This window comes from Aythya marila, assembly GCF_965140915.1.
Source record: "Aythya marila genome assembly, chromosome: 2".
Taxonomy (NCBI): domain Eukaryota; kingdom Metazoa; phylum Chordata; class Aves; order Anseriformes; family Anatidae; genus Aythya; species Aythya marila.
Genome location: NC_139043.1, coordinates 25,609,649 through 25,629,714, shown reverse-complemented (window position 1 = coordinate 25,629,714; position 20,066 = coordinate 25,609,649). Strand labels below are relative to the sequence as shown.

The following is a 20,066-nucleotide window of genomic DNA, read 5'->3' as shown; positions in this document are numbered from 1 at the left end:
GTTTCTGTGCTCTTAATCACATGAAACACAGCCTTCTTAGTCAGTAATTTATATTATATTAACTACAGATAATAAACTACCAGACACCTCACTTAGGAGTATCCTCAATTGCTACTTAGCAATTGGAGCAGCTGATGCACGAAGATTCAATAACTGATTTTACTGCAAATAAACAATCTTGCTGTTTCTTCTTCTTGAAGACTCAAGTCCTTCAGCCTCCAGCTCCTGCAAGAAAAATGACAATAGCCACCCTTGCTCTCGTACTTATTTCTGGAGACAGTTCTGCTTCCTCTGTTCCTTCTTGAGGTGGGGAAAACGTTTTGCTCTCCAGCAATGCCCCAGGGAAGAGGGGGGAAACGGGGAGCCAGGTGGGAGTTGCATACCATGCTGCAGCAGCACCTCCCATGCCCACAAATCCCACATTGACAAATGACCTCTGACTGCTCACTAAAGAGTAAGACTTCAGACTAACACCACATGTGAGAAACAACTATGTAGGGAAAAAAACAAACAAACAAACAAACAAAAAAAAAAACCACAGCATTATTTTGGAAAACATTTTTAAAAAATCATGATTTTACTTTTTATTCTTCTAAAAGTGAGAGATCTGAGCCTCCCCTTCACATCTTTTCCTGAGCCCACAAAGAGACTCAGGTGTATGCTCTTAATATAATGCTCTTTGAGACTGCATAGGAAATGCTTGCACAAAACTGCACGAATGACGGAGCACGAGTAAACTTCCTCACTGTAACCAAGCTGGCAAGTTCTCAATTTTCAATATGACACATTTATTGAAAATTTACCATAATGTCCAGCTGCCCAGCAGAGAGAATGCAAAATTCAAGAGTCTGTAATGCTTCACTGCAATTTCATGAGCTGATTAACTTCTTGAAGACAAACTTCTCCAACCAGCAGTATCTTCACTACTCCAAGAAAAAGTACCCTGCTCCTGCAAGAAATAAGGCCTCCCCCACAGATCACCCCCACATGTAAAACCTATCAGGAAAGGGCACTGGGTAAAAAAGCTGATGTTCCACATGCAACGTGATTGTCTTCCCATTTCAAATTTACATTAAAATTAAAAACGTCCAATAACGCTTATTTAAAGCTTGGAAAACATACGTACATGTATCTTAACATAACATTGATATATATATATATATATACACACATACATAAACCCATCTTGCCACCATGGCTCACATTACAGAGAACATGACTGAGCACCACCACTGAGGCCTAACTCAGGCAGGACAAGCGCCAAGCCCAGCACCGAGGCTGTCATGGCACCCACCACTTCCCCTGTTGCAGATGCCAGCAAAGGGGTTCATAGGAAGGTGGAGAGATTTGCCTGACTTTACTCAGCCACAATTCAGCTTCGGCCCTGACCTGCAATGTCTCCACAAAGACTGGCTTCCCACCGTTCCTCCATCTGCAGGCCTGCGTAATTAATGGTCGGTGCATTAGTCCAATTAGTTTCAAATTAAGGCTTTCAAAAACTCACTGAGAATTACAGCAACTAAGCCGTGATAATTAAATATTGAAGCAATAAGTGGAAATAAGTATCAGGAGAGGTTTTCTGTGCCCTGTTCCCACTGCACAGAGGGTTTAAGGGCACTTACTGGAACACATTAATTAGATCTGAGGGCTCCTGCTTGACCCTTAATTTTATTTTAACATATTTGGGCTGTATAAAATATGTATAAATGTATGAATAATATGTAAAGCACAACTACTGAAAATATCTTCATAAAGATTTCCTTAGGGGAAAAAACAAACAAACAAAAAAAAACACTAACCAGTGAAACCTTTTCTAAAATATCAAAAAAGCATTGCTGCTGTGGAACCAACACAGAAAAAGCACATTTGACGATAATAACATACCATCCCAAAGTAATATAGAAACACTGTATTAACAATGTGCACAATATACAGTAAAAAGCACTCCTCCAAAAATAACACAATAATTCCTCTCCCAATAACCTGAATATATGCAATATTAGAGTAGCCCACAAGCACAGAGTGGTGAGTATATATGATGAAAAATGAATCAAACGGGTGATTTGACAGTGAGCAGTGAAACAATGAGGATAAACACTATCACTGAAAGTGGAAGAGGGGATGAAAATTTTTTCCATAAATATTTATGGCATCGGTGATGATTATTACTATGCCTGGCAACACAGCAAAAGAGAAAGAATTAGATTGCAGCATCTCCTGCCATCATGACAAGGGAAACCCTGTCCAAAATGCAGAGATCCAGGTGCTGTGTTCCCACCAGCCTGTGGGTATCCATCCACATACACTCAGATGCACACCAATATGCTTGAGGAAGCAGCTAAGACAGGTATCTGGCCAAGGCAGCAGGCAACTTCAGCTCACAACATCATGTTTCTCTTACTGGGGCATTTGTTCTTGTCTTGCTCCTTTCAATCATTAAGGACTTCTTCGGACATTCAGGATATGGTTATCCCTAGGACCTTGAATTAATCTGGTTAAGCTTGATAACATCCAAAAGTATTAAAGGAAACTGAGCACTTAATAACATAAGAGCGTTTCTTAGGAAACCAAGCTAAAACACATCACAGCTTCCCAACAGCATTTTTTGGTGACCCTTCCAAAGACCTTCTCCAGAGACGGCACATGCAGAGACAGCTCCCTCAGCTACACAAGACATGCTTCCTGCTTTTTAACCCAGGGCTCCTTGAAGCCAATGAGGATGCTGCCTTTAAAACCACAGTGAGTAGGATTTGCCACCTGTCTTGTCCTTCCCTTACTCTGCATTGCAGCCAGTGTGACTGTTCAGGGAGAAAGACCCCCAGCAGCTAAGCACTTAGGGCAGTCCAACTAATTTAGTTACTTGCTTTAAGGCCTTTTGAAGTAGCTGAAGCCTTTGGTAGCCACCAGCAAAGAAAGATGTGCTAAGGAAGTCACCACAGAGGAAGCACAATGTTTATCACATTGCTTCCTTCTTGCAATCACAAAGTCAATTTTCAAGAAATTAAAATTGAAAATACATGCCCAACTCTCATTAATGTTTAACAGGAAAATGACAATACCCTGCATGTAGGCCTCTGAGAGTTTATCTTGCCCAGAGATTATTTAAACAAAGGTGATATTAACCCCTAAGCAGATAAAAAGGTACAGGCAAGCAATAGGGAAGCTATCTTCCATTATCAGAGTCTCAGCCAGCAGCCTGAGCACTTAAAGCACTGCTGTAAGGACAAGATATGATGCTGACATAAGGTCTTCCCAGAGTACCGTATTGAAAACAAGCTTAGCAACAATCCCTCGAGTCCGTGTACTTTGTAGAGCAGGTTGTACACACGTCTCACCCATGAAAACTCAACACTTTGATTCTGCTTTCCTATGTTGAACATGGATATTTTCATCTAGCCCTGCACTTCAGAATGACTTCATATTGTTGAGTTGTTTTCTACCCCAAATGAAGCTCCGATCAGTTACAATTCATTACTTAAAAATAAAATTGCAGCTAATCATTAAAAATGCATTTGTGGTCTCCTTCAGATTCCCCAGGGTCAGATGAAATAAAAACACCACTGCCAAGTGATTTCACAGCCTGATGCCTCAGCAGTAAGAACATTTGTTAATATGTTTTGAGAACATGCCCCATCTCACTGAAATCAACCCCTCTCCCAACAACAAAATGTGACTGAAAAGCACCACAGACAAAAATGGGGAGGGAGAGGAGAAGCTGAGGAGGCACACAGTGGGATACTGGGGGTAAGCACTTCTCTGCATGGTTTGTCTGCTGACATCTTTCACATCTTGGACTACAGTAATTCCCCCAAGTTGTTCTGATCACAAACCATCCCGATCAGGAATTTTTTCTCTCCCCTCCATTCATCACAGCTCCGCAGACTCCTAATACCAGGGTCCAGCTGCCTTTGCCACCTCTGCATTTCAGCTCCCCATCTCCCTGCCTCCTCCCACGGCTGGCTTGGGCCAACAACCAGCTGCAGGGGGGAATCTCCTGCCTGCCAGCACCACAAGCTGTGCTCTTAGTGGCAGCCTCCAGACATACGCAAAAATAATCATGACCATATGAAAGTTTCCATCCCACTTTAATAACTCTCTAAGTGTAGTTCTTGGATTGTTTTTATTTATTTATTTATTTCCTTTTAAAATAAGCCAGTATTTCCCTGGCATTGATTTGTGATAAAAAAGGAACCCTGTAAGGGTTTGTACATCTCAAAAGTCAGTGATAATTGCAAAACACGAGCCTTACCCCACCAGTGCTTGATTTACTGCATGTGTTTTGCAACCACGGCCTCTGAGAAATTGGTGTCTGCTATCTACATTAAGTTTTGATTTCTCTTATTTTCTATATTAATTTTTCTTCTTTCTTTTTAAACACTGTACCAACTAAATGTCAACCTGTCTTTTTCAAACTTTTATGTTTGCATTCACATGTCCAAAACATTAACTACTTCACAGCTAGTAGATACTTGGGACTGAGAAGAATCCAGGTATTATTCCATTTCACCTTTTCTTACTGAGCTATGTTATGACTAAAAATTACTGATTTCAATTAAGCCCTTCATTATTATTATTCACTAGACCTTAGACTTTAAATCCTTTCCCAAAAAAAACATTAGTATGCTTTAATAACTAACTTTAAGGATATTCCCTTGTCAGAAATTAAACTGCAGAGATTTGTGGTTATTTTTGAGTGTTGTCAGATTAAACTTAATATTAAATTAAAAACTGTTTCACAATGTCAAAAAGAATGTTCTGTATAATAATCTGCCTTCTGATGGTAATTTTGTATAATTAATGCCACCTTTCCTTGTAATCTTTTGTGTTCTGAAGTTTATTCTGTACTCCCACATGGAAAATGAGATCATTCAGCATGTGGAGGCATTTACAGAACATAGCTCACTACAACCCATTGAATCCATAAAATACTGAAAGGAAGGGGGAATTTTATTTAAATATGAACTCATTTTCTCCTTTAAGCACTATTAGCATTTTCATTCAAAAGACAGCAAAGGGGATGATGTTTGAGAGTGTCAGAGACCACCTTCATGTGTGCTGCTCCAGCTACAAACCAGGACCCAGCAAGTTTCCACCTTTGGTTTTCTCCATCTGGCCTCAGGGATGCTTGATGGAGTAGCAGGCAAAAGGGCAGTGGTTGCTCTCCAGAATGACCAGCTATGTCAATATACCCACTCTCTATCTAGCTTCTCCTCAATAAATCCAAGTGTGGAAGAAGATCCATACTAAAACAAGCAACAAAAATCTACCCCAAATCCAGGCAAGACATTTTAAAGCCATGCAGGGCAGCTGCATTCAGGACAAAAGATGGGATGCTGTCTTCTGATGCCACATCGTGCAGTAACCACATAGCATAGAGCTAGGCAGTAGTCACTGCAAAGGTAAAAATATCCAAGTTTAATCATCTCATGGGTTTAGTTTTGGAATCTTAGATTGTTTTCAAGTCACTTGATCAGATCACAAGATCAGACACAAAAGATTCTGGAATTCTATAAATTTATATGTACTACACGGCAGACACCTGCTTCAAAATTATCCCTGGAGGAAGTCTGATTCACACCATTCCATTCTGTGCCATCCTCTCCTCTAACTGAAAGATTTTCCCTCCTCTCCCTAATTGAGAGGGCAGCACCATACAAACCACACAAAGGCCCAAATTCTGGCTTATCACAGACAGGTGCCGCTCTGAAATCCCTGGAGTTGCTTGGAGGTTACACAGTGCAGCGAGCCTACGGGTCAAGTCAGTTCTCCTGCACATCAGTTTGCATGGACATGTTCAGTGGGCATCTCTAACACTGAGGGTTTCTTCAGTTTTAAAAGAAGCAGCCTGCAGAACTCAAAACACAAAACATGCAGGCGATTTGTAATTGCATACAAAGTTTTCAAAGACCAAAATATATACCTCTCTGACAGTATTCTGGGAAAGAAGAAACTGGATTCTCAGTAGCAAGGAATAAAGTCAGAAACAAAGATATTAGCATCATGAGTATAGTTCCAAAGTAAGCTTGCTGGACGGAACAGGACATTTCCTGTTGAGATGACTTCTTAAAGGTATTTTCCTCCTGGTATTTGTTTCATCCTGCATTCTTCTTGTTTCACATCCTCTGCTGGGATTATGCAACCTGATGATATCCAACTACAACTTGGACAGAGACATGGGACAGGATTCTCAAAACTGTGTTTGGAAGAAGATAAGGAAAGGGCACAGACAACTGCTTTTCCTTTTGAGAGTTTATCTGGTTTATCCTGACATCTCATCAGCGTGGTGACTGGAAGCCCAGGAGAGACCTGCCGAAATGTAGCGAATGCATCCTGGTTTCTTTTACAGGTCCAAGTGTCCACAAGCACGAGGTTTTACAAGCACAAAACAGGATGTCCAGTTCATACAACTACAAAATGCAATCCACAAAGTGCTCAGAGGATGTACCAGGGTCAGCTCAAATCCAACTGAGAATGTGAAGATACCAATATTTACTCCCCCCCCTTGAATGCTGCACTGCTATAAGCCTCAGCTGCTTTATCTATCTTTTTTGCAATGCAGGAGACATACAGAAAAGGAGATTAAAAAAAAAAAAAAAGGCTATCAACAACTAGACATGATCACATTTTATGTAGCTCCTTTCCGTTCTTCAAAACAACCCCATGCACAGCAACACTGGCCAACCAGCAAGGCCTCCACAGTGCCAGGACTGGGTTATATATACACAAAATAAAAAGCAGTCTGAGTGTGACTTTATTTATTTTTAACCACGTGCCAAGTATGACACTAGCGCTGTGTGCAGGAAGCATCTGGACACACTGGAAAGAATTTCCTGACTTGCCACGGGCAACAGCTCAGCTAATGGCTTCTTGCTGTCCGCCACAGAAGAGCAAACTGCTCCCATGCTGCCTTCATCTGCCTTCCTTTAAAATAAAAGGGGAAAAAAGTCAGTATTCTACCTAAAACAAACAAACAAGAATCAAATAAAATGGAATCAGAGGCTTTTTGTTTTCTGTTGTAAACATGGACTTCCATGATGGCAGGATTTAGCCTGAACTGCTCGGCTATGAGAAGAGAGACCTGGAAAGCAAATCGCTATTAGAATGCTGAATGAGTAAGATATTCTATTTATCTTCCAAAATAAAACTTCTGAAAAGGTTACTGAGCAAGAACAAACAAAAGAACAGGTAAAAGAAACACAGCGCGTTACTAGCTTGAGGAGAAAATATGCAATTTAATCTTTAATAAGCTTTCCTGATGAAGCAAAGTCCATCTGTCTAAATTTCTCTGAAATGGCACTGGCTTTGCAGAGTAAATCCATACCAAGTAGACGACAAAAAAAAGATTCAATTTCCTCAGCCTTCAGGACCTTAACATTTTTAGCAATGCCAAGAATATCTGATCATAAAAAAAAAAAAAAACAAAAAAAAAAAACTTTTTTCCTCCACTTATGCCCAGAAATTCATCAGTTTATCATGAACAAAAAAGAAAATTACCCTTACTCCTACCAAAGGAAGTTAAAAAAGGAGAAATAGCAAATTGCAATTGTTAGAGAAGTAACATGTGAACCCACCTGAGTCCTCTTAAGAGGGGAAAACACAGCAAGAAAGAGAGGAGAGACTCAATGGAAAAACACAAATAGACAGAGATGACTGAAAACTGCTGGTAGGATTTAGAAAACACATGAATGACAATGACCTGTCAAAAATATGATCATAGTAATCCAAATATAAGAAAAAGGAGGGAAGCACAAAAATTAATCTTGGGCTGAGGGATGATTCTGAGAAGCTGGAACATCCACTGATTATTGGTAGTACTTTAAGTACCTGAACTTTTCATTCCTGGCAAAACTGAGGCTGGAATGGATCTCATCCTTCTAGCAGTTCCCCAGAAGCTATTTCTCTTTCCACAAGAGCCCTGACCACACCACAATCTGGTGGATGACCTGACTCCCCAGAGGTTCTGGACCAGCTTGGTGCCAACATGCCCTTCACCTTCCCCCATGCACCTTCCTCCCCAGCCACACAGCGATACCCATGCTGTCCAAGCAAAGCATCAGGGATGCACCTTGCATCTCAGCCAAGTAACGTCGTGAGATAAAGTCCAGATCTCTGGCATAAGACTACAATATTGCTGCTGGGACCAAAGCTCTGGTCTGCCCAGTAGACAGAGAGTGTAGGAAGCTATGAAACAGCGCTGGCACCAGCTGAGTGAGGAGCCGATGATCAGAAATACAATTGAAATACAATAAGGTAGCCATGGATGGTCTCACCACCTATAAAGTGCGTAATAGCTTCTGGATTCCTATTAAACTTTGCTCTCTGCGATTCTGTGGGATGAGTTTCACTGGTTATTCATCATATAAAAAGGGGGAAAAAAAAGAAGAAAAAAACACTAATTCTTTCCAGTAGTCTTATTACTCACGGAACTTCCACTCCACCAAAGGACCCCAGCTCTTGAATGATAAAGAGAGGGTGAAAGTAACAGGCTCATTCATTTCCTCTGACTAGGGAGCAGAAAAAATTCTGACTAAAGTCACCTTCAGAGATTTTTAAACCATTTAATGATGCTATAAAAAAAAATCAATTATCTGCCCCTGTTATACTCACTCAAGGAAATTTTCCATTAATTCTGCCCTTTGTTTCCCTATTCAGATGAAGCAAGCAAAGTGAATTTGTAAAAGCCGGAGGTTTTGGGGGAGTGCACATTTTCTGCTGGCTTCACATGCCAAAGGAAAGTGCACATAGACAGGTCATAGTGTTTCAAAGGTCCCATGCCAAAAAAGTTCTACCAAAAACATGTCTTCCACCACTGGCACTGAAATGAATATTGATGCACTGTCAGCTGACAACAGAGTTCATCTAGTCCACCATGAAGGAACCTGAAAGACATCTGCAATAGGCTCTGAAACAATTTTCTTGTATGCTGCCCAAGGTGTTTTCCTACAGTTCTGGGTTTGTTTCCATTGGACAACGTGTAACACGGGCTCTGACACAAACAGAAGTAGTGGTTAGGAACACTAAGGAGAAAAAGCCCTTTAACAGTCACTGAAACCAGAAAGCCCTCGTACCTTGTTGCTTCAGTTCCCTGCTGTCCCACCACCCTACCAGCTGTCACCCTACCAGGAAGGTTTTCTACTTGACCTCCACCTAGCAGAGCCATGCAAAAGATGTGCCGGGCAGTGCACGGCTGTGCTCACGGCAGCGTCCCAGGGAAAACCCCTGTCCTTCTCCTTCATCATCACGGCTGCTGCTTCCCAGCTCTAGAGACATTTCCCAGCTCAGACAAGACCACAGAGCAGCTTTATGGTCTTACAGGAAACAATAGTTATTGTTTAGAGACTTCTAAAGTCTCTAATCAATCTTCTCTGAAGAAGTCTCATTAGAGACTTCTCTAATAAGAGAAGTCTCTAATGAGACTTCTTCAGAAGCAGCTCTTCCAGGCTGGAAGAAAGGCAGAAAGGTACCAGCCAAGCACAGCCTCCAGCCAGTATTTCTGTCCAGCAAGAAGTACTGTCTTTCCTAACTAGGCTCCCATGTATCTGCTGGAGAGACAACACAGAAGAGACATTAGCAACAAAAGCAGAAAACATTGCAAGATAATAACCTCTGCAAAACAGCTAACCCCAGGGAAGGGCAGAAACAATCCCGGTGTTTATAAGAACGTTTCCCTAGTCCCTGTGTCCTTCCCAGTTGGCCAACAACTCCAGCACTTAAGCAGACACTTTTTAGCAATTCTACTCATTTGAAAACTGTTCTTTTATGTTACTGAAAAAAAAAAAAGAAAAAAAAAAAAAAAAAAGAAGATGAAGATATCTCAAGGGTTTCTTGAGTGGACAGCTGGAAAATTTAAAATAAAAGTTTTAATTCAGCCTTATTTTTCATTTTTTAAATCAATAAACACTTTTCTGTTTTTCAAACAGGGTGAAGCTGCATTGCCTCCAGATGACTGTGGCTTTGAAACAGCAACATAAAACCAAATGAGCCTAGAATAAAAATAATAAAAAAAAAATGTTAAACAAATCTTCGCACCCTCTTGTGGCCTCTTCCCTTTGTTTTGTCCTAACAACCATTTATCTCTGCCCACTCCTCAACCTCTGCCCCAATAAACTTCTGATGAGTCTCCTCCCAAGGTCTCCAATGAAGTCAGCTGCAAAATAACTGAAATAGCTACTCAGATTTCACAGGCACCACGAGGCAGGGGCAAGGCTGTAATAAACTCTGTCCTGCCCTGCACACATAACCCAGAAGTCCTGCTCAGTGTTCCTTTCACCCCTTAAACATTTATATTGTTCCGCCGAGTCCTGGGATTATGATATTTTCCCATCTTTAGTTTTTATTGTGCACCAGTCTCCTGGGGGGGCGGGGGTTGCAATGACACTTGATCCAGTTTGCCCTGAAAGTTTGCTGTGTGCATTTCCATTTAGAGATCACTCTCTTGTAAAATAAGTAGGAGACCAGATAAACACAACCTGCTAATACTATTACACTGAGCTTCTGGCTTAACATATATACAGCATCTGTCCTAATCAGGACTTAAACTATCAAACAGACAAACAGAAACAAGAAAAAAGTTTCAAAAAAGCACATTTGCTTATATTTGTTTTTTGTCCTGTGATGTGCACCAAAAATAAAATGTGACAAACTCAACAACAAATCAAATCATTTCCTTTTGCCGTTATTCAGGCTTCTGAGAAGAATAGCTATCAGCTTATCATATCTTATCACTGTCCTCTTTATATTGGATTACAGTTTGCAGGAAACATTTGTTATTGTTTTCCTTGGACGTTATAGATTATAGTAGGAAAAACAGCTAAAGTGTGAATACCTTACACCAAGTGCAACTAGTTCACAAACGTGTCCCTCAGGAACCCAAGCAGTGAGACCAGACAATGCATTTAAGCACGTACTTAAACAAGATAGCTCTTGTGCTGCACGATCAAAGGTTTGAGAAGTAGCTGGCAGGCCAAGGACATGGTCAGCCCTGAGGCACTGCCAACCCCTCAGTTCCTGGGAAATGTTACTGAGTTAAATTCTGGCACTTACAGCAAATTTCAGCACAATGCTAGGGAATGGGACACCACTTCTTGCAGGGGTGATGCAGGAGAAGCAGAGTCCATGCTACCCATCTGCTGTACCTATGCAGTCCCAAAGCCACAGACAACATCTACACACTGCTCTCAGGTGCTACAGGGAGATGGTGAGGGTAACAATCACACCGGGGTGGTTTTGAACGCTCATCTGCATCTCATTCTTCATTCAACAGAGGTATAATGTGGCACAATTCCTCTGGAGAGGATAAAAAATGATTAAAAAAAAAATAATCTAGGGCAGAAAAGTCAACCAGAACTGGTGAGAACTCACTACTAAGCCCACACACTCCTGAGCACTTAAAACACCACATTGATCACTTTGTTTATAGCCCTGAATGAAACAGCAACAGTCCCAGATAAAACCAAACTGCCTGAACCGACTTAATTAATATTTCTTTCTTTGAAGTTTTTAGAGGGTTTAAAACAACAGAAAAGGTAAAAAGATTCTTCTCTCTAGATAAAAAATCAATGTATAAAATGTAACAAACTTTACCGCAACAAATAATATAAATGTATAACAGATACACAATCATGCTTGTCACTACAAAGTACAATTCAGGATGGAGTATTACTTTTCCGTACCAGGTACAGGTTATAGCCAAACAGAGCATTCACTCACACATGCCTGAGCCTCCTGCTGTTTCCCCACCCTACTTATCAACTCAAACAATCCTCAAATTGAGAAGCACACAGGAGATAATGAGACGCAAGTTCCGATGGCATGAAATCCCTGCTTGCCTCTCCATAAATGAACCAAGCAGTTGTCTTGCACTGGTCAGACTGTCCAGTCAAAAGAACTGGTTTTAAAGTTTCACTCATTCCCGTTGCCAATGTATCTCCACTTCAAAAACAATTCGTATATTTTTTATAATGTAATAAATCAATTGAGAATATGAAGTTAAATGGATTGGTTCTTTGGACCAACCACAAATCTACATATCAGTGTATTACTAAGGCTAAGCTTATAAAAGAACTTCAACATGGTTGTGCCAATACACCAGGGCATAGGTTACAAATATTTTTCAGGCCAATGTAATAGATTTTAGAAGTACTTCAGAAAAACAAACAAACAAACATTTTTCATTTCCCACTTCACTTGCTAGAGGGTATCATGCACCCTCTGATGTGCCTGTCAGTACTACGTGAGGGCAAACAATGAAATCCAAACAGTGTTACATGAGGGTAAACAGTGAAATCAAAACAGACCTCACAGCAGAACAAACATGAGCCCCATGTCACATAACTAGGTATGGTTAACTTCCAGGTTCACTGTGAAATGGTGATATCTATTCCACACAACATCACATGATTACAAACTACTGCAGTCTCAGTTCTCTGCATCTTTACCTCAAAATTTGCTTGTTCCATTCCATCAAATTAGGAAGCTGCAAACAAACAGCTTTAACCTTATCCATGTAGTAAGCACAAAGGAAATGAATTCTTTATATCAGTATCCTTTTCTGAAATCTTTTGATTACCGTGTAGCATATGGCATTATGAAGTGCTGTGTGCATTACTTCTCCTGTATGCAGATTGGTAGTCACACGCAGATTCAGATAGACTGTGTCTGCATCTTGGTCCATCCTCCTTGCTGGGATGAATGTCAAAAAGGATTAGCACTGTCCCCAGCAGTCCAGTTTACAGCAGGGAAGCCCAACAGCTGTCTTGCAAGGGTAAGGACAAAATTCACAAAGGTGGATGCAATGTTAGCCATCTGTCAGAAAGGGAGAAAGATAATGCCAAGTCCCGTTTTTCACTTATAGGAAAATAAAGTTTACTGGCTTGGGGACCTCTAAACTTCCTTACCAATGTCAGGAGTGACTAAGAGCTTATGCAATATCTCCATGGATTAGATTATTAATGATGCCTCTGTAATAATGTAATGATGATTTTGCATCACCCGGGTCACTATGGATTAGAAAAACTAGATCAGAATAGAACTAGAACTAAAGAGATATCTGGGCTTTTTGTTGGTGGTATGTGTTGTTGTTTTTTTTCTTATTTTTTCTTCTATTCAGCTACACGTGTTCTGGTTTGTGCAGGCTGGACACCAGCTAATCTTGCTCAAATATTGAGCATAAAAAGCACCTACCTCGGAACAATGCAATCTTTCCACAGTCTTGTTAATGTTCTCAAGCCAGCTGTCATTCAAAGTTTGTCATCTGTTTATTGACCTATGGGATCTGAAAGCATTGACAAGTCAACAGTTCTTCAGAGATTTTCCATGTCAACCTCCGAATGACTTCATTCAAAATATTCACAATATTTTCCCCCCTTTCAGTCCCAGGAAAGAAACCAACCTTCGCTTCCAGCAGTTAATAATGCAAAAGCAAGTGGATAAAAGTGAATCAAGCCTACATTTCACAATGATAATTTTCCCCACTCAGTGTAGTGATGTGTCTTGATGCATTAAGGGTATATTCAAACCTTTCAGAAAGCATTCTGGTTATTCCATCTCGGTACATGAACAGATGCCAAGAATCTAGTGTCAAACTTCTGAGACTGGGAAAAGACAGTTACATGTAAATTAAAGAAACTTCCAAGATGAAGGTTATTTTAATGTAAGCACATTCACTGTTTGTTAAGCTTTGTTAAGCTTTGACAGTCTTACCATTTGATCCACAGAAATACAAGGATAAACTTAATTATTTTAATGGAAACTCCCAAACAGCATCTCTTACTTGATATTGTCTCAATCCTTATATTCTTTTCAGATTTTGTAGTATTTCATATGTCTTTAATCTATTCAGCTTCTCTCCTTGATGTACACTCTTTTGCTATTCACAATCATAAAATCAAGAACAACAGATTTTTAGCAGATTTGCCTGCCTGCTCAAAAACACCCGAGCACAGCAATTCTCTACAGAACTCTACAAATTCAAACCAAAGTTATATACAGAGGCCTTGAGAAGCACAGCAACAGGAGGAAATAGCTCACAAAGATAAAAAAAGTTACAAAATTTAACTGAAGCGCTGAACATAATTTAGAGTGTGTTTGGCCCACAGCTTCTGAAACAGGTCCATCTCCAAATAAACGATCACAAGTTACTACCAGGAATCTCAATTGCTTCTTCCACTGTTTTGTCATGATGCTAGGCTGAGAAATGCCATCTGGCTTTTGGTTCCATTCAGTGCCAATTAGACCAATTAATTATGTTCCACAGGTTAGACTGGGTTCCTGATTTAGCACCTAGACCATGGAGCAGTACACAGGTCTTCTTACTTCTTCATTGAAATAAGAAAACTGTTATTGCTACAACTTTTGCATTAGGGAGTAGAGAATTAGATAGAGAAGAATCCTCTCTGCTGAAGCTTGAAACATCAGCATGTAAAAAAAGGACAAAACCTGTTAGGTAGTAAGTAAGGCCACAGCTTCTGGAAATAAATTCTTCATAGATGCTGGAAATCAAGGTTCCCACTTCCTTTTCATTGTGACCTTCCAACAATGTCACAGCTTTAGCTTTTAAATCTGTGTTTCTGGACCACACTCCCCCAAATACACATACTTGGTATTTTAGTATTTATAGTTCCGTGCAACCTTGAAACCTCATTAACAAGCCTCATTTTCATACAATGCACTCGAGCTGGTGCACACTTAATGTAAAGTTAATTAGAAGGGAGAAGGACAGATTCTGCTGCAGGTACAGCCTGGCACACCCTGGAGCACAGCCCGGCATGTTATGCAGAGCGGGGGCTGCGTGCTGATGGCCCCTTCTCGGCTGGGAGGTGGAGAAGCGTACCCACAGGGAGGGCTGCTTCTCACACAAACGGAGACTAAGTGCTGTGAGTCAGCTTCCAGACACCACGGGGATCTGTCAGCTTGTGTGAAGCCTGTGAGACTCAGAAGCAAATCTGGCTTGCCATGGGGGAATGGAGCACTGAGAGTTCAAGCACTTAATTGCAAGGGCATAGCTGAGCATTTGATCACAGTTAGACACTTCTGGCTTCTTCCAGGAAAGAGACATTTTTTGTGTCCCCCGATACCATTTTGACATAGCCTGTAACCCCTTGGGTACATGTACCAGATTTCAAAAAATCCTAGTCTGCCCCTAAGGCACGTTCGTACCTGAATTGGACAAGGTACTGCTTTGTCCTGCATTCAAGCCATAAGTGTGAGGATTTGCTTTATCTCAAGTACAAAAGTAGAAGCCCAGGAACTAATCTGATCTCTCTATCAACAACACATTTAAAGGAAGATTATCTCTTCCAGAAAGACTTGCTGTCCTTCAGTAAATCTGTTCTCTGCTGGGTGTTTCTGCAAAACTGCTCTTAATAGCTGAACAAGCTATTCCCAGAGGTTCTGGTGTACTCCCTAACCAGCCACAAAGAATGAGGCACTCAGGCTTCCAAATCATGTGGAGAATCAGCACCTCTAACCACCACAAAAACAACAGATAAAGAAAAAAAAAAAAAAAAAAGAAGAAAAAAAAAGGAGTTCAGGTACCCATTCCCTTGTCTGACCAGGAACAGAGCTCAGGTAGATGCTGGTCCATGATGTGCAGCAAACAAACTGTCTCCCTGCTACCATTTTCCTACACTTTTCCATTTCACAAGAAAGGGAAAATAAATAAAAGGATCACCCATGTAGAATGTGTATGTATACATATAACGATGTTTTCCTTAAAATAAGGAAGGCCAGATAAGCACCTGAGATTTCTTACACTTATCTGAAAGGTCTCCACACCACTTCCATCCATCACTAATTTTGTCAGCAATTCAATTCAAATAAAGCAGTGACTCATTTTAAACTATTGTTTTTCAAAGGCTATTTCAAGGCTCTTTTCTGATTGCAAAACAGGTGTACCTTGTAACTGATAAGTATTTCAGAGCTCTCATTTACTGGTTCACGGGCATCTTAACACGTAGCACAATGCCCTCATGCTCCCAAACCTCCACAGCACGACTATTATTAACATCCAGCTGCATTTGTTTGTAGGTACGAAAAAGATTAGTGAGTTCAGCCGGCTATGCAGAAACCCACAAGCACTGTAGCTGCTCCACTCCTGACAAACATAACTTGCAGGGGGGCAGGCAAAGACTTCTCTTCTGGCATCTCTGTCCCCTTTTAGCTTCTATCCATCGATACACCTCAGAAGTTTCTTACATTTACTCTCTGTGAAATCATAAAACCCCATTTAATCAGAACTGCTAAATCCCTTTCCAGTGACAGAATTCACTGTTCCTCCAAGGTCCTTCTTTTGCTAATTCCGAATAATAATAAGGCTTAGTGTTATAGGCAGGAGAAAGAAAGAGTGAACTCCCCCACGTGCTTTGAAGGTGACTTTCCACTACCAAACTCTCGTAAGGTCTCCTCTTACAAGAGAAATGTAAACTTGTGAAGAAAAGAACAGAATTAAATTCAGAGGATAGCATAGATCTATATTTCCTCCATTTAACACACAAACGTGCAATAAACAGGCTTTCGTACAGCAAGATATTGCATCATTTTCCAGCTGCAAAGCTATCAGTCATTCGAAATGTGGTTTGTTCCATCAGATTCTTATCTGTCTCAGGTGACAAGAACATACTGCTTATTACTTTATCCAGTCCCAGATCTGGCATATATCCCAGCAGTATGAAGAGGAGACAGTGTAAAACTCTCCCCTCTGTGTGAAGTCTTACACCGTTCTCTCCTGATTTTCCTGATATGTTTAAGCATGCATTTCTGCAAGCGCACTGCTAATTGTTTGACAGGAATAAATGAAAACTACTATTTGGACATACTGTCATAACCATTTGTGCATACAAACACATTCTACTCAATATTCCTACAGGACTGCTGGTGAAATACCCACAACAGGCATCATGATTGCTCACATCTCAATGTGATGCTATATGTAGAAGCAGGACAGAAGGACACTGCCCTGTTGCAAACCTTTCTCCTTCCTCTTTGCTTTCACTGAGCCTTCACAGGAGGATTCCTGCACTTTTGCATCAGCTGATAAAAAAAAACACTTTCAGTCATCTGCATGGACATGTAGAGTTATGCAAGCACATAACAGCAAATTTTGAGCCTGTCTTTGGCAATGCATCCTAAAATTTAGTAACAGCCAAGGCGTTGATTCATAAACCATAAGATTACAAAGGACTGTGTGGATGTTTTCAGCTTTTACTCCAACATTTCATCTGATCTGCACACAAAATACTCCAAAAATATGTCTTGCCCGCTTCCCTTAGCACAGTCACCAATGGCCAATTACCAAGACTGTTTAAAATATTTTTGCTCCTTACCCTAATATTTTCTGTCTTGAGTTTTGGGACTGTCAGTACCTCGATAGCCCAGACACTTTATAACTTGAGGAGAAACACACAGTAAGCATAAATGAACAGTAAAAAGTATATGGAGATGGTGTTTTTTTTTCCCCCTCAAACTAAATGCTTCAGGCTGAACTGAGCAATTCTGTAAAATGATTTTTGCACAGATGAAAAAGACACTTTTTATTAAAAATAACATTCACTTTTTTGCCATTTATTTCACAAGTAGGAAGAATTTCCTAATGTAGCAGAATAACACACATTTTCCAAGGGAAAAAGAAAAGTTGTATGCCCTATTTTTGAGTCATGTAAATAATAGCGGAGCAGAGAAATGATTCAAATAAAATAATCTTCCTCTGGCAGAGGACTGACCAGACAGAAAGTTAAATGCACTGTTCATCCTCAGGGCTCTCCAATTATATATGTACAGTTTGGCCTTGCCTGGTGTTTACATAACCCCTGCAACTAACATCTTGAACTATTGTACTACAGCAAATATTACTCCAAGTATTAACAACTGCGAAGAGGCATACAGGAAAAACACTGACAAGTTTGTAGCCCACAACCGCATCTGGTGGGAACTGATGCAGCCCTTGCAATGCAAACCGTGCCCCAAATCAGTTCTCCACACAGAGAAAGTTTCCAACGATAAGGGACACATGTAAGGCATGTTCTTTTAAAAACCTGCCTCCCGCTCAGCAGCTCATTGTTTGCGAATGGAATGGTGTTTACACAGGAACCAGTCCAGTTTCAGCAATCCGGAAGTCCCGCAGATGTTTCCTTCTATCTAAGCAAAACAAGTTTGTGAACCGTTCCTGCCCAATCAGAAAGCTTCAAAATTCGTTCTACAGAAAATAAAAATAAAAAATTTACTTGACAGAAGAACCTTGGGAAATAAATTCAGAAAAAATGTTATTTCAAAAGTGCAGCTGCTACTAAATTTATTCATTTGAAAAAGTTAGCCTTCGTCACCAGTGCATTATGATCTGGGTTTGGAGGGATGCAGCAGGAAAATGGTAATTTTGGTTGTGCTGGAAAGGGAAGAGGGCAGGTTGGCTCAAATGCTCACATGGCTCAAATGCTCTCCTCCAACCAATTAATCCCCCTTCTCCAGATCTCACCTGACATCCCACCCAAACTCTCAGCTATGCTTTGCTTCCTCAAATCTCTTAAGATCTCTTAAATGACAGAAGTGGCTGGGAAGGGTATAAAAGATCTTTTTCTTACTTTTTTCTTTTTTTTCCTTTTTTAAATTACTGCTACTAGTACACACCAGTCATACAGCAAGCGTAAGCACTTCAAAAAACAATGAAGAATTTCATGCTTTGCCACAGTAAGTTACACTGAGACTGTGTTGTTACCCATCTGACTGTTTCACTTATCTTCCCAAGAGCTTCAGGACTTTCAGGATGTGCCCAATGTTATTGTACTATTACAGAGCAAAGCTGGATCTGGGGTCATCCTGTTGCACAGCTGAACACTGCAAAGGCAGCAACTCGCAGGAGCTGGTGCATTTTTTGTACATAACAGTATCTTGCTCCAGAAGATGAACTGAGATGGACCAAATGTCGCTGAGAAATGTATCCGGTTTTTCAAAAGTTTTGTTAAAATGCAGCTGCAGAGACCCAACAAATTCAATTAACACCTACTGTCAAAACCAAGGATAAAATATTCCAAACCACAAGTATAACAAGTGTAGTCAGTGCAGTCAGCCTTCTGTGCCCATCTTTGCATTTGCACACCCTTTCTTCACTAGATTTTATTCAATTTATTCCTTGTTCTAGTTATTTTGTGAGTATTATACAAAGTTCCTACCTCTACAATGTTTTATGCACAGCATGCTTGGCAGCTGAGGTTCCTTACCCCAGAGGAGGCCTGTGCATGTCCTGAGATGCATGTAAGAACAAAGACAGAGCTATGATCTGTCAGCAGTGCAAGGCAGCACTATTGCAATCAACATGGATATTAGCAGTCTGAAGCAGACCCCACTGAGATATATTTCAGATCTGCCTATCAAACAATTATAGCAGAAGGTGGAGGTGTTATTTTTCTCCTTCCTCCAATAATCCTATTTGTCCTTTAAATAAATCTTAAATGTAATCTCAAACTGTCAGCATTTTTGTAAAGAAGTACCAGCTCAGACCTAATTGGATTTGTCAGACAATCACAGTTAACCAGTTCTGTGAGCTCCAGCGGCTGAACAGCTAGAGAAAAATCTTCCAAGTTGGAACATATAAAAATATGAAAGTTCATTTCAAGAAGAAAAATTTCCTCTGAAAGTAACTGGTAAAAAGGCATAATATGTTCCACAGTTCAAACCCTGTCCCTTAGCAACATAATGATGTGGTGTGGCATAGCTAAGGTTGTGTGAGCTGCTCTGTATAGAAGATCAAGGCCAAGTTGGACGGGGCCTTGGCCAACCTGATCTAGTGGTTGACATCCCTGCAGGGGGGTTGGAACTAGATGGTCTTTAAGGACCCTTCCAACCCAAGCCATTCTATGATTATTTGCAGTTAACTGTTCAAACAGTGCCACTTCAGGATGCAAACTTGTTTTTGTTTTAGACTTCTAAACCATGAATAAAAAAAAAGGGGGGGGGGGGGGAACAGAGAATTCTGACAGGAACATTTATCAGTAGTACTTGAAAAAAATATATATTGCATTGCTTGCAAATGAAAAAACTTGCAACCTTGCAACATGTATTTTAGCTGAGGAGTTGAA

The 20,066-nt window shown here is 40.5% G+C and overlaps 1 protein-coding gene across 1 annotated transcript in view; it reads right to left on the bottom strand.

Annotated features, from left to right (window-relative positions):
- Positions 1-20,066, bottom strand: part of LOC309874989 (putative acyl-CoA dehydrogenase 6) — an 86,580-nt gene that overhangs the window by 49,861 nt on the left and 16,653 nt on the right. The window lies entirely within an intron of this gene.